At 34.4% G+C, this 15,026-nt stretch overlaps 1 non-coding gene and 1 pseudogene across 1 annotated transcript; one reads left to right on the forward strand and one right to left on the reverse strand.

The window, feature by feature from the left end:
• The first annotated feature begins 8,223 nt into the window (after positions 1-8,223).
• Positions 8,224-8,330, forward strand: LOC124521371 (U6 spliceosomal RNA). The gene has a single exon (XR_006964470.1). It is a non-coding gene; the product is annotated as a U6 spliceosomal RNA (small nuclear RNA).
• LOC124521179 (olfactory receptor 4F3/4F16/4F29-like) lies at positions 8,329-9,110 on the reverse strand (annotated as a pseudogene).
• Positions 9,111-15,026: the final 5,916 nt, after the last annotated feature.

Consider the following 15,026-nt stretch of genomic DNA (forward strand, 5'->3'; position numbering starts at 1 on the left):
GCTCAGGTCATGATCTCAGAGTTCGTGCGTTCGAGCCCCGCATCGGGCTCTGTGCTGACAGCTTAGAGCCTGAAGCCTACTTTAAATTCTATGTCTCCCTCTCTCTCTGCTCCTCCCCTGCTCATGCTCTGTTTTTCTCTCTCTCTCTCCTTCAAAATTAAATAAAAAATAAAAAACAAAACAAAAAAACATTAAATAGTTCAAAGCTGTTTAAATGATATGTATATTTTTGCTATATACAATTATCTGTTGAGTTTTAATATTTATCTTTGTTAATTTTGTTTTGAATGATTGGTGTAGGCTGGCTGGGTCTGATGATCCAGAAGGGTTCCTGCACTACCAAGCAAAAGGGTCCTCAGCCTTGTGCAGAATAGAAATCAAACATGAGCCAAGATAAAGTGAGACAGAGTTTATTAAAGATTATAGAGAGTGCAGATGCAGCCAGTGTTTTGGAGACACAGAAGGAAAGAAAGTGAGTCTCATCTTTACTTCAGGTCTAGAGTTTTACTGACGATTGTAGTCTGGTGCATGTTCCTCTCAGGCATCCAGAAACTGGCCAAAACAAGGATGACTGTTCAGGCGTTAGATCTAGGGGCCTTGGTGTCAAAATGTCTGGAGTCTTGTCTTGGAAAACAGATGATCACCACACCTTGCCACTTCTTAGATGTTATCTGTTGTGTTGGAAGCCTCCAAAGAACTTGTTAACCCTTTGACCCTTACAAGGAGGACAGGACATACGTTATCTGTACTATAAGACATGTATGAGATGGGGGTGCAGGTCCTAGCAAGAATAAAATTAGGAAAAGGAGCAAAAAAAAAAAAAAGAAATTATTTATGGAATCTCTTCAGTTTCACTCTGTCATGATCACATGAGGTATTCTGGGTCAAAACCTGATTTACTCTTAAATGCTTCCCTGTAAATAGTTTATTGACCCTCCACTTGCCCTAGTCCTTATCCCTAGGGCAATGGGGTAAGTGCCAGGTCAATTGTTTTACATGATCCTTGGATGCCCCATAGGCAAAAGATGAAGAAAACTTATTACTCTCTGCTTATAAAAAGGAAAGACACAGCTGTCCTTCTCCCTTCCTGAAAAGGTCTCCTTGGAAATGTAAGGGACTTGAATCTTAACTAAAATCATCTGCTTAAATAAAATCTAACCAGGAGACAGATAATCTCTCTGTGTAATCTTTTCTTACTTAAAGATGTTTCTCTGTTCTAGGCCTTTCTTTCTTCTTTCTTTCTTTCTTTCTTTCTTTCTTTCTTTCTTTCTCTTTTTTTCTCATCATGTCAATATCTAGAAAGATAATGTCCCAGTCTCCCTGGAACTCACGCTAGGGTTTACCTTAAGAGCTTAATCTGGGCTGTAATAATTCCACTCTCTCTGGGAGATAAATTTCACGATTCCTTTCAATAAAATCAATAAACTAGACAAATGGTCACCAATCTAATGCTAATAGTATGTGATGAGTGAAGTATTTCTGGGGGAAATGAAAGCAAATATTATCTATCTACCATCTATCTATCTATCTATATATCATACACATTTCAGGAGGCTAGGATTTCTTGCAGAAATACTGAGGAGTTCAGAAAACTTTATCTTCCTCTGTCTCTCTAATCTGTTTCAACATCTATTATGTCAAGCTTATTTATGTTCCTAGAATGTAAGCTTGGTGAAAGTAGGGATTTTGTCTTTATTACTTTTAAACAAAGTGAGGTTTTTTTTTTTGTTTTTTTTTTAATTTTTTTTTCAACGTTTATTTATTTTTGGGACAGAGAGAGACAGAGCATGAACGGGGGAGGGGCAGAGAGAGAAGGAGACACAGAATCGGAAACAGGCTCCAGGCTCTGAGCCATCAGCCCAGAGCCTGACGCGGGGCTCGAACTCACAGACCGCGAGATTGTGACCTGGCTGAAGTCGGACGCTTAACCGACTGCGCCACCCAGGCGCCCCCAAAGTGAGGTTTTAAATGTGGTCTTCAAACACTTCATAATATTTCTTTTTTGTTGATTACTTTGCCAGTATTTATGTATCAAAATAGTCAAATATTGGTGACTTCATATGTCAACAAAGTATTTGATGGCAGCGATGTAGTTTGAATTCTGCACTCTCATTTTGTACATGTCAGTTTTTCATTACATTTCTGTTTTTCTGGTGAAACAATCAAGAAATATGAGATAAGATACAATAATGACTCTTTATTTTGAAAGATGGATTATACCTTAGCCAATATAAAATATAATTCTTAGTATTTTTCTACTATGAAATGTGTATACCTGAAGTTATTGAGGTCTAGAGTTTTTTCTTTCTTAGACCCAATTTTTGTTTTGCTATAGTTTATTCATATTTTTTTAGAAACAGATTGTTAATTGTAAGGTTATTGTCTCCTTAGGCTTTTTGTTGTTGACATATATAAATCTTACCTCTAGATCCTATTAAGAATTTTCTGTTTACCCTCAAGCCTTCAATTTCCTTCCATCAAGCTATATCAAACATTAGGGTTTATTATTAATATTTAATAATAATTAAAATCAATAGTGTTAATACTATGATTTTATAAGCATGTAAATTAATATTCAGTATTAATACTAATATAAAATAATAATATAATTATTAAGATAATATCCTTACTGTGATTTTCATTAATAGTATTGATATTTGGCATTTGGAGAACAATCTACATTTTCTCTTTTAATTGATCATATTTAAGCCATGACTTTGAATCATATAGCATTAGGTTAGGGACACTTGAATAGATGCTCTAGATAAAACCACTTCTCTGTGCTTTAGGCTAAATCATCCAACTATTTAAGTGATCTCTCCTTCTTAGTACTATAAATACTTCTTAAATTATGACTAAAATTGAGCTCTTCCCTTTTCCAAAATGAATCCACTTACAGTCTTCTTGTCTCAGAAAGTGGTACCAATTGGTCATGCCAGATGTGAGAAGCCTATCATCTTTGATTCCTCCTCTTCCCTAATTCCCCTTCATCTAATTGTGTCGGCAAATTTTCCCCTTCCACCTCAAGACCACATCTCAAGTTCATCCCTTCTTTCCGTATAATTGTATCACTCTTATGCGGGCCAGCATCACCACTCACTTGGACTTGTATCAAACTTCTGACTTCCCTCCCTGTTGCTGCTCTTGCATACATAGAGGTGGAAGAGGGTACAGGAAAAACCTTATTTTCTTCCAAGTAGGCTGTTTGGGGCTTACTTAGTTATTCTTAATCCAGTACCATACAACTTCTTCTTGTTGTGCAGCATAGACATTGTCAAGGTGAAAGAGAAATGAGTAATTGGACTAGCATAGATAAACAATTTGAAGGATAAAGCTTACTGTTAAGCCAAGGCCATGATAAACCATACCCAGTGCCAGGTTTCCTATTTGTAAAACCAAGATGTTGGACTAGGCCACTTAAAAATATTCATAATTTTATTTTTGTTTTTTTAAAGATTATTTATTTTGAGAGAGACAGAGACAGTGTGATTGGGGAGGGGCAGAGAGAGGGAGACACAGAATCCCAAGGAACCTCCGTGCTGCAGGCTAGAACTCGTGAAACCGCAAGATCATGACCTGTGCCAAGTCCGAGAGTCAGATGCTTAACTGACTGAGTCACCCAGGCGACCCAAAAATATGGATCATTTTAAAAAAATCTTTTGTTTCAACCTTCAACCTTTTAAATATCCCCTTGGCCCTTTTTGTCTCCATCACTACCATATTAATGTCAGTATTGTTATGATGGTGCCATTATGAACTGGATTTTCATAGCTCTGTACCTGATTTTTTTCCATATTTTGATGGTTTTCCCAGCTCAGTGTTATTTCTTGAAACAAAAATATTAAATAGATACTATATACACAACATAAAGTAAGAACAGAAAAAAATATATAGGCTCTAAAGAATCTCTTCCTTCTCAAAAAATGTAATTCAAATAATCTTAGAATAACTGAATAAAAACACTTTTACTTTTAAACAAGGTAATTTAACTAGGCATTTTAATTAAATTAGCACACTTCAAAATAAATATTTTGCACTGCTGATATTATAGGTTGATAAAACTTCATGAAATACTATGATGAAAGTCATTTAAATCAAAAAATGTTATAAATCATTTTCAGACTATGACAGAACAGTTCATCAGCTCATGCTGAAACTATGAGATATACAACAAACTGATAGAAAGAAATAAGTGATAATTTTTCTGATAACAAAATAATTATGGTAACCTGTCAACTTAATTATTTTACCATTGCCATGGTTATTGAATTATTCAATTCTAAATACCTAGTTATACGAGTGAAAAATTTTAAGAGCCCTGAAAAAAACTGCTGTGTAGATTTCCACATTTCACTGCAAATTGGTAAAAAATTAAGTTTAGGGAAGTTTAAATACTAAACATAAGAAAAAATTGCAGGGGTGCCTGGGTGGCTCAGTTGGTTAAGCATCCAACTTTGGCTCAGGTCATGATCTCATGGTTCATGAGTTCGAACCCCACATCGGGCTCTGTGCTTACAGCTCAGAGCCTGAAGATTGTTTCATATTCTGTGTCTCCTTCTCTCTCTGTCCTTTCCCGACTTGTGCTCTGGTCTCTCCCTCTCTCAAAAATAAATGGACATTAAAAATAATTTGAAAATTGTATATATTTGTTTTTTTAAGGTATACATATCTTAATGAAATACAATGGTACTGTTGTGGTCACTCTAGATTCACAAGTTAGAAATAAACAAGAGAACACTATTTTTTGAGGTTGTTAAAATATATAGAATACATAATAAATTATATATATAAATATATATATATATATTATTCTGGTGATATCTTTAAAAATACAACAAAATTATTATAAATAATAATAGTAATTTTGTTGTAGTATTTTTAAAGAACATAGTATATATGGACACACACACATATATAGGTAAATTTGTATAGATAAATATAAAAATAAGAAATGACTTGTTTTCTTGAAACTCAGTTTTATTTAAAAATTTTAACAATTACCTTTTTTATTATATTGAGAATGGTTTTCAATTTTGACAATTTTTGCTATATTTCCGTTTCATTGATGGATTAAATATATGTAATGATCTCCATTTGTGTTGATTTCTTAGACTTTTTGTATTTTACTCCAATGTGAATGGTTTTACTGTGCAGTATGATGTAGTGATGATTTAAATTCATATATAATTATTAACTTTTTCCTTATTTATACTTTTAAAGGATTTCAGATTATACTAAAATTACATACAAAATATTTATTGTGTTTCTCAAAAATATGATCTTGGGGCGCCTGGGTGGCTCAGCTGGCTGGGCATCTGAGTTCAGCTCAGATCATGACCTCTGAGTCCATGAGTTTGAGCCCAGCATTGGGCTCCGTGATGACAGTTCAGAGCCTGGAGCCTGCTTCAAATTTGTATCCCCTCTCTCTCTGCCCCTACCCTGCTCACACTTTGTCCCTGTCTCTGTCTCTCTGTCTGTCTCTCTCTAAGTATAAATAAACATTAAAAAATATCTCTGTGGCAAACTAATTCCACTTCATAACAGCTATGTAACTTTTTGTCACTACTTTTTTTTTGCCTCAGTTTCCTAATCTGCGCAATTGAGATAACAGTACCATAAAAAACACTTAGAAGAACCTCTAGCGTTTAATAAGCACCCAATAAGTGTAACCATTTTACTATAAAATGAGAAAAATAAAGCAATCCATTTACATTTATATCTCTATTCTGTGACCGAGACTACACTATAGAATAAAGAAAGTAAAATACCAAAAAAAACACAAAGTGTTCAGTAATACACTCTCTGATGATGTCTTCATTTGACAAGGGTACCATTTTGAATGAAACTAGTCAATGTAGGTTATATGAAAACAACCTGGCTTGTATTTAAGTATAATAACATTAATAGTTAATGTTTATTAGTAGCTGATATTTACTGAGTGTTTTCTGTGTGCCAGTAACTTGTCTAAGGAATTTATATATATTACCTTATTTATATATAATTATAAATCCTTTCTGGATACTTTTATCTTCATTTTTCAGATGAGGTAATTGAATGATGGAAATTTTAAGGAACTTCCCCAGCATCATTCTGATAGGAGATAAATGTCCAAACAAATACTTAGTCAATTTGATTCAAGAGCTAATTCAAGAGCTGATTCAGTTCCTCTACTCTGGTCCCTCCTTGTACCTAGTGACTAATATAGTTGTGAGGATATCACTCTCTGTTACATTATAAAATTTTAGGACAGGTGTTCCCATAGCAAAAGAACCATAACTAGAGGCCATATTAATGTTGATAAGGCCTTCACAAAATTGTGAATCTGTAAGTGCAAAATTCTAAAATAATGAGATTGTTTAGAGATTTTAGAGCAATGAGTTAATAATATTTTGTAATACACAATCTAAATACCTAAATGGATGTTGTGATTCTTCTTTTTAAGTTTATTTATTTTGAAAGAGAGAGAGAAAAAAAAGGGCAAGTGGGAGACAGGCAGAGGGAGAGAGAGAAAGAGAGAGAGAGAGAGAGAGAGAGAGAATCCCAAGCAGGTTCTGCACTGTCCCAATGTGGGGCTTGAACTCATGAACCATGAGAGCATGACCTGAGCTGAAATCAAGAGTCGGATGCTTAACCTACTGAGCCACCCAAGTGCCTCTGAACATTGTGATTCTTAAAAAATGAATTAGCATATAATGCATTTTTTCAAGTAATGCTATCATACCTCAAGCCATTTTGAAAATTCCATATTTGATATTGCATCACAGACACTTTCCCACTTCATTCTCTGTGTCAATACATCAGACTTAAATCTGAATAACATTTTCACATACACATGCATATACACAAGCACACACACTTGCCTGCAGATTCGCTGGATTTGGCAAGTCAGATGAAAGTGGTTCTAGACAACATGAACTAGACATACTTTTCCTTATTTCTCTAGTTAGTAGAGCTAAAAATCCTAGAAACTATATATATATATAGAATAAATATAAGAAGATTCTAAAATGTGGAGAGAAGGAGGCAGGCTGTTAGAAACTGTGATAACCAAGGAATGACACAGCAGTGACTTTCCTGAGTTTCCTTTTTTTGCCTTATGTATCCCAGACTTGATGATGAAGTCAGTAACATGGAAATGTCAATGGTCATAAGCCAAAATACCCATGAAAAACTTACTTTTTCCAGCTCAACGACCTGGAAAGTGATGGCCAAGCAAGTTATAAAACTTTCAGGCAGCGACCATCCTACTTCAGACAAATACCAAAGAAAAATACTGTAGTGCTACTCCTACCCCCATCAGCAAAGACTGAGTGAGGAGACTAGACTTCCATCCTCACCAGGCTATTATAAGAAACTCCTAACCACCTACTCTCTGGTAGAGTGGTGTCAGAGAAGGCTAAATGCAATGGGAATTCAGGACGTTTACCCCTACTTGGAGGTAATATGCTCCTCTCTTCTGGTGCCAGTGGAGAATATGTGGAGAACCTAGTCTTTACCACTATTGAATAGCAACAAAGCATCCCTTCTCCCCATTGGGGTGTCAGAGGAGGCTCTAAGGAGATTCAGGACTCTTACCTGCTCCCTATCATCACAGTGGAGGCCACATGGAGAACAGCAATGATGCATTCCTCTTCCTCTCAGTCAAGATGATGTCAGTGGATATCTAGTTCAAAGCCTGAAATTCCAGCAGTAATGAGGTATCCTCTCTCCTCCTGTGGTATCAAAGAAGATTGAAAGAAGCATCTGGACTCTCACCTCCACCTGTCAATAAAAAACAGTGCTTCTTTTCCCTCTCTGGAACACTATCCTAGGAGAATTGCTAAAACAGATTTTAATAAGACCCAAGTTTTCAACCATAATGCCCAAAATATCCAGAAAACGAGAGAATCACTCATCAAACTATAAACCAGGAAAGTCTCTATTTGAATGAGAAAGAATGATCAATAGATCCCAATTTTGAAATAACTCAGAAGTCAGAATTATCAGAAAAGGATTTTAAACCAGCTAGCATATCAAATGCTTCAATGTGCAATTATAATCATTTTGAAATAAATATAAAACAGAAAGTCTCAGGAAAGAAATTGAAGATAGAAGAAGCAATTTTAGAACTAAAAAATACTGTAATCAAATAAAAATCTCAACGGATAGGTTCAGTAGCAAAATGAAGAAGGCAGGGAAAAAATCTGTAAACTTTAAGAAGAACAATAGAAATTAACCAACTCAGCGCTTGTTTTGGCAGTACATATACTAAAATTTGAATGATACAGACAAGATTAGCATGACCCCTGCACAAGGATGACACACCAACTCATGAAGCATTCCATATTTTTATGTAGAGACAAACATGGTTGGACCGAAGAACAAAAGGACCACAGTGGTGTGAGCTGACAGGGTGGAAACGGCTTTGGATGAACCACCTAAGGAATGTTTCCAAAGAGTAAAAAGGATGAAGATGTAGGAGATGAAGAGTATAAAGAAGGAACCAACACAGATAAACCCACTGTTAACAGTGACCATGAACTGCAATCTGTGGGTATCTGTACAGACCAGTCTGAGGAGCCAAGGAAGGTCACAGTAAAAGCTGTCCAATACATTTGGACCACAGAAGGGTAAAATAACAATAAATGCTAGTTGGAACAGTGAGTGACTGACACCAAGAGCCCAGGCAGCAGCCAGAAACAAAATGCACATTCATGGGCTCATGTTGGTCAAGTAGTGGAGAGGCTTACAAATGGCAACATATCTGTCAAAGGCCATAGTGACGAGAAGCACCATCTCCACACCACCAATGACATGGATGAAGATTTGGACAATGCAGCCTCCAAAGGAGATGGCTTTGCGCTTTCTGAAAAGGTCATAAATCATCTTGGGTGAAGCATCTTGGCAGAGCAGGCTCGTAAGTCAATGAAAAAGAGACGAGCCAGTAAGAAGTACTTAGGTGAATGTAAGTGAGGACCAATGGTCGCATAAAACACAATGAGGATGTTTCCGGTCATGCTTGCCATATAGAGCACAGAGGAGAACACCAGGAGGAGAAGCTGGATCTCCCATGAATGAGTGAGTCCCAGAAATATAAACTCAGATGCAATCAAGTGATTCCCTTCATCCATTGATCCAGCCAACTGGGCTGCCACTGAAATGATAAGAACTAATAAAATGAGAAGAAGGTGTGATTATAGAGATGATAATATGTCATAGAATTACCAATATTTCAATATTCTTATTATGAATGAAAGATATATAGTTATCTACATCTTCACACATATAAAAAAAAGAAACAAAAATCAATACACTATGATCACATGTGTGAGTTAAGACATAATTTAAACTTATCCCCAATACTCTGCAATGTTCTGTTTGTGAATTAACATATTAGCCATGAACATGGACACATGAGTATCTATGACATTCATCACCTCTGAGGGGTACCTGAGTGGCTCAGTCGGTTGAGCATTTGACTTTGGCTCCAGTCATGATCTCAGTTCGTGAGTTTGAGCCCCACAAGGGGCTCTGTGCTGACAGCTCAGAGCCTGGAGCCTGCTCCTGGTTCTGTGTCTCCCTCTCTGCTCCTCCTCCACTCACACTCTGTTCCCTCTCTCTCTCTCTCTCTCTCAGAAATAAATTTTTAAAAATTTAAAAAAAATTTAAAAAAATAAATGAACCAACCCAAATAACAAAGAAAATAGATTTAAAAAAAAGAATAAACAGGCCTTAGTGGCCCAGGAGACTATCTCAAAAGATCTAATATTTGTATCGTGGGTGTCACAGAAGGAGAAGAAAAGAATAAGGCTAAAAATTTCCTAAATTCACCAACAGACATAAACCTATATTTGAGAGCTTATTAACTTGATTTGAGAGCTTATTTAACTCACACAGGATAATTCCAATGAAATCCACCTCAAGATTTATCACAATTAAACTGAAACAAATGACACGCACAAAATTCTTGAAAGCAGTGAGGAAGAAATAGTACTTTTCTGAGAGGGGAAAATAAAATTCAAATGGCAGCAGATATTTCACCAGAAACCATGTCAACCAGAAAAAGACGACATAACATTTCTCAAGTGCTGTAATAAAATAATTATAATTCCAGAATTCTATCTTTACTAGATAAAGATAACCTTTAAGAATGAATAGGAAACCAAGACATTCTCAGATAAATGAAAAGTAAGGAAATCTGTCACTAGTATATAACCCTAAGTAAATGACTTGGCACAGAATACACCCGGTGAAAACACAAAACAAAACACAACAAAACAAACTTGGAAAACCAGGAAAGGACAAAGACATAGGAAAAAACAAAAACAAAAACAAAATAGGTTAAGAAAATAGACTGAACTAAAAAGAAACAAGCAAGTTGACCCAGTACGCTATGGTGATGACTATTAACAATGGGATCTCCATAGGAACCTTGATTTGCAGCATTTTACAATTTATTTCTGAGGTATATATACCCCTACAAATGCCAGTTTTAAGCTGCCAATATGGAGGATTAGCAAACACAGAGTTGGAAAGGTGTGAATGCGAATGACTCTTGAGCTAGTGCCAGCCAGCTCCCACACTGGGTAGACACTAAAGGTAATACTAAAAATAATGTTTTAGCAATTGTAGTATAAGTGGAATTGCAACAAAGTTGTTTTATAATGTAGATATTTTTGATGAGTTTTTCAAAAAATAATTTGTATTATTTCATAGTTTCTTCAAACAAAAGTCCACATGACAAACAGTGGGTCCCTTTGTTTAAGCAAATGTACTCATCATCCATGTAAACTATGTTTGGCATTATGGGTCCTTGATATGCCCCACAGAAGGATCATGACATTGGCGAATAAGTGACAAGCATGTCTCAAGTTAGATATTAGGTCTTACTTTTTCCATGAGATAATAAATTCAACCAAAGGCCCTCTTCCCCTTGGTAAAATGAGCCACAGTTGGGGAGCTATCTATTCTATCAAAATTAGTTATAATTTTAGTCACTGTGAATAATCAGAATAAACCTTGGTATTAGTATCTTTCTCAATATGGCAGAGAAAAATTAAATTGACTGAAGTATTCCCCATTAACACCAAGATTATCATATAAACTGAGATTTAACGACTGTGTATGGATCATAAGGTATAATAATCACAGTGCTAAGTGTTATTACTGACTACAGAATTTAACTGGGCCAATTCTCAGCTTGTGAGAGCAGCTGGACATTATTTCCAGTTGAGAAAATAAAGGTACCATTATAGAAATTTACAGAACTACTAGATTTAAAATCACAGTAAAAAAAATGTCAGTTTACCAAGGAGAATTGCATAACTTCTCTTTCTCTTTCTCCCTCTTTCTCCACATACATAAACACACAAACAAAAACACACACTATCACTAAAGGATAGATGTAGGCAGTGATCCCTATATCATAGAAATTGTTTATATATATATATTTTAAAACATGATAGTTTCTGAATGCATTGGTTGCATTCAGAAATGACTACCTAGGCTTTTAGAAACAAATAAAGATTTCAGAATAAATAGTCTTCTATGAGAATTTTTAGAGTAATATCCTCTGTGAAAGTTAATAATCTGGAATCATGTCCTATTCATGTGATTTATAGTACAGCTCTTTTTCCCAAAAATATTATGATTATTTTTCAGAACATGTGCCAGAAAAGTGCCTTTCAACGTTTATGGAATACTTATAAAATTATTCATTCTAATATATTGCTAACACAATTCTTGTTTCTTAAATATCTTATCAAATTTTATGTTTAAATTTATTTATGTTTTACTTCAAAAATAATACATGGCTTTTTTGCCTTTCATTGTCAGTTTTACATATTTAGTGTAACCTTGCTTTATGCAAAATGTTTTAAACATTAGATTCATAATACTTTCAATTTTAATATCACCAATTTAAAATCAGTAAACCTATTCTATTCAGGCTCAGTAAGAACAATAAGTTTCCTTTATTTTTCTAACATATTACTTAATATAAGTTCATTTAAAATAAGCAGTTTAAATTCTATAATATTAAACTATTAAAATTTTGTTATTCTACTCTATGCATTATTGAAGAATAGTATTTTCTTATTTAGAGAGGGACTCAGATTTTATTCCTAGAAGTGACTTCACAGTTAATTGACCTCTGTATCATCAAGGATGAGTTTAGTTTATTGTACTACTATTCTGTTCTCTGAGCATGATCCTCTCTTCCAGTGTTTTCCATTGCTCATGGCTCAGCCTCCTGTCTCCTTTCATCTAAGAAGCAAATAGCTGTAATAAGCATGTGCATAATGCCACATTCCCTATCTGCAAAATCAAGGTGTTGGAAGAGAGCAGGAGTCAGCAAAATATGACAGAGATGAGCAGTCAAAATAGGGACCATATAGCTTACAAAACTTTCAAGAAAAAAAAATTACCAACCCATGTTAAACCACTCAATGTTGGGTGCTTTGTTACATAGCAAAAGGTTTGTAATACATATAACAGGAAGAAAATATGAGTTGTTGCTTTCTTGTAAGTGAAGAAAAAATTGTCTATGATTAAAATTTCAGATAATGTAAGGGAAGTAAATGGTAATTGATAACATAAAAATAAAAGTATTTCTCATGGATGGACAGATGGTAAAATAAGAAAACACATTTTCAAATGATATCACTAATAAAGAGTTAATATATAACTCCAGTATATAAAGAGATTCTAAAAGTAAGACAAGCAAGATATCAATAGGTTCTAAAAGAAAAAAAAGTGAGTTATAAGTAATAAGTAAAAAATTATCCTTAAACATAAAAATAATTATCAACCTTGCATATAATGAAAGAAATAAGGATTAAAACTTCACTGAGATACCATTTCTCACCTATCAGATTATTTGTTTGTCTACATATCTTTCTGATGGTCTGGCCAACAGTCTTAGGTAAGTTTTCAGCCAATAGCTGCTGTCAACTACCAGCTTTATGATGATTACAGTCCTCAACATCTTGCTTTCTAGCTTACACCTCCAATACTGTGAGAAGAAGCAAGGCATCTCCACTGTTCATTGTCAAAATTTCTGGCCCATAGAATTAAAAAGCATAATGATGATTGTTTTATATAATTAAAATTTGAGTAACCTGTCAAGAAGTCACAGTAGTTGGATATTATGTTTCAGAAAATATATTAAAAAGCCTATCTTTAAGTAAAATCTTTTCAAAAATAGATTTATATAGGAATCTATAAGTGTTCTGAATTAGCCTCACAATAGCGTCTTCACAATTAATTATTTTCTACTGGAGCATAAGTTATGCAATACTGTAAGTGAGACATCTCTAGAATATGATGCTATAAAGTTAGTAACTTAAAATATTTGAAAATGAAGTTTGAAGAAATTTAACGGGTTATTATGCTTTGAGATTTCTTATTTTATTTAAAGTACACTTTAATAAGGAATAGTTATAAACATGAAAACTTTTTCCTTTCTAAAGAAAATATTCTCACTCTCTCATAGAAGTAATTTTTAGACGAAAGCAATATTATTCCATATATTTCATATTAAGATTTCTTATGGGAATAGTCACCTTGGTAACCAAACTCTGTAAAAAAAATAAATATAAACAACATGAGATATGGCTTTTACCTTTCTTCTTAAGGATAAGCCAAGACAAATACTTTAGAATTTTAAGATACTAAGGAGGTAGTTAGAACTTTTTGATTTTGAGGATATTGGCAAAAAAATAACCAATAGAAAAAAATAAGCTTTGAATGGATTAGAAGTGAATTTCCCTGAGTCCCATGTTTCTCACCATCAGAAGGTTAGCTTGGGCTGTTTTGTATGATGGGAGTCAAAGACTTTGCAAGATCATCAAGTTGACAAGTCCCAATATGCATGTGAAGAAGCCTAACCTAACTATATAGAGATAGATGCCACGTGTCGGAGCAACAAGGTGCCAGATACTTTGGTAAAGCTTTCTTGGTCCTTCCAGACCAGTGCGACTACAAGGTGAATGCTGTCAAGTGATTTATTCCAGTCAACCTGATAGGGAAGAGAAAAGCACCTAGATAAATTCCATCCTAATTCTGGACTATCAAAACCATGAGTGCATCAGTTTGAATAATTTATTACATCCACCTGGGTAACCAAAACAAAAGCTGAATAACATTTCCACATGTTTCCTGATTATAGAAAATTGTGGGCCCAAACTATTTTTTTTCTTTTTAAAGAATTTCGATCGATTGTAGACCAAGTAAATAATCATTAGTACAACTCCTTTAAAAACTATCACTTTTCTGTGGATCTGATTCAAGTGGATTTCATGTGCTCAAAGCCATCTCTGTATTCTTTAGAAGACAAAACTTTGTTTACAAAATTATATCAATCTTCGGTGGAACAACATGGGAAATACTAAGTCCTGTTGTCAGATTTAAGGGGCTGTTAGACACTAGCTCAAATTCAGTACAGCTCTTTAAAAAAGTCTTACCATATCCATGGATTTGATCTTACCCTTAGACCTTGTTTAATATTTTATTTGGGGAGATTTTTACTGACTAGAGTCTGAAGATAAGAAGCAGATTCACTTATCATATTTGGTACTGCTCTAGTATCTCTAAATTCTGCTTGCAAACTAAATATTTCATTCTTCAGTTCTATTTTTCTTTCTGTATCTTATCATAGACATTAAAACAAATGAATTGACACTTTCAGATATTTTCCCTATAAATCATCTTTCCAGGATGACAGATTTTATTAGACAATTTTCTGTCTTCCCAGTTTACTGTTGATAACAGTTTTTCCAATTGTTTTGCAACTACAAACACAGTCACCATTCTTCCTACTTACTACAACAATTTATTGCCTTTTCAGTGTCTTTGAACGGTTAGCTTACCTTTTTTTAAACTTTATTAACAGTTTCTTTGCCACTTTCTCTGCCTCGTTCAACTTTCTCATCACAAAATCAATGCCAGCCATTTTATGTTAAAGTCACCACTGAGTCCTCTTGAAATACTACATGTATAGACAAGTCAGAGTTTGGAGGCTAATAATGAAATAAGTCGATCATATTTAG

The sequence above is a fragment of the Lynx rufus genome, unplaced genomic scaffold (assembly GCF_022079265.1).
Source record: "Lynx rufus isolate CCGP_SWC_20201006 ecotype Redwood Valley unplaced genomic scaffold, mLynRuf1.p SCAF_3, whole genome shotgun sequence".
Taxonomy (NCBI): domain Eukaryota; kingdom Metazoa; phylum Chordata; class Mammalia; order Carnivora; family Felidae; genus Lynx; species Lynx rufus.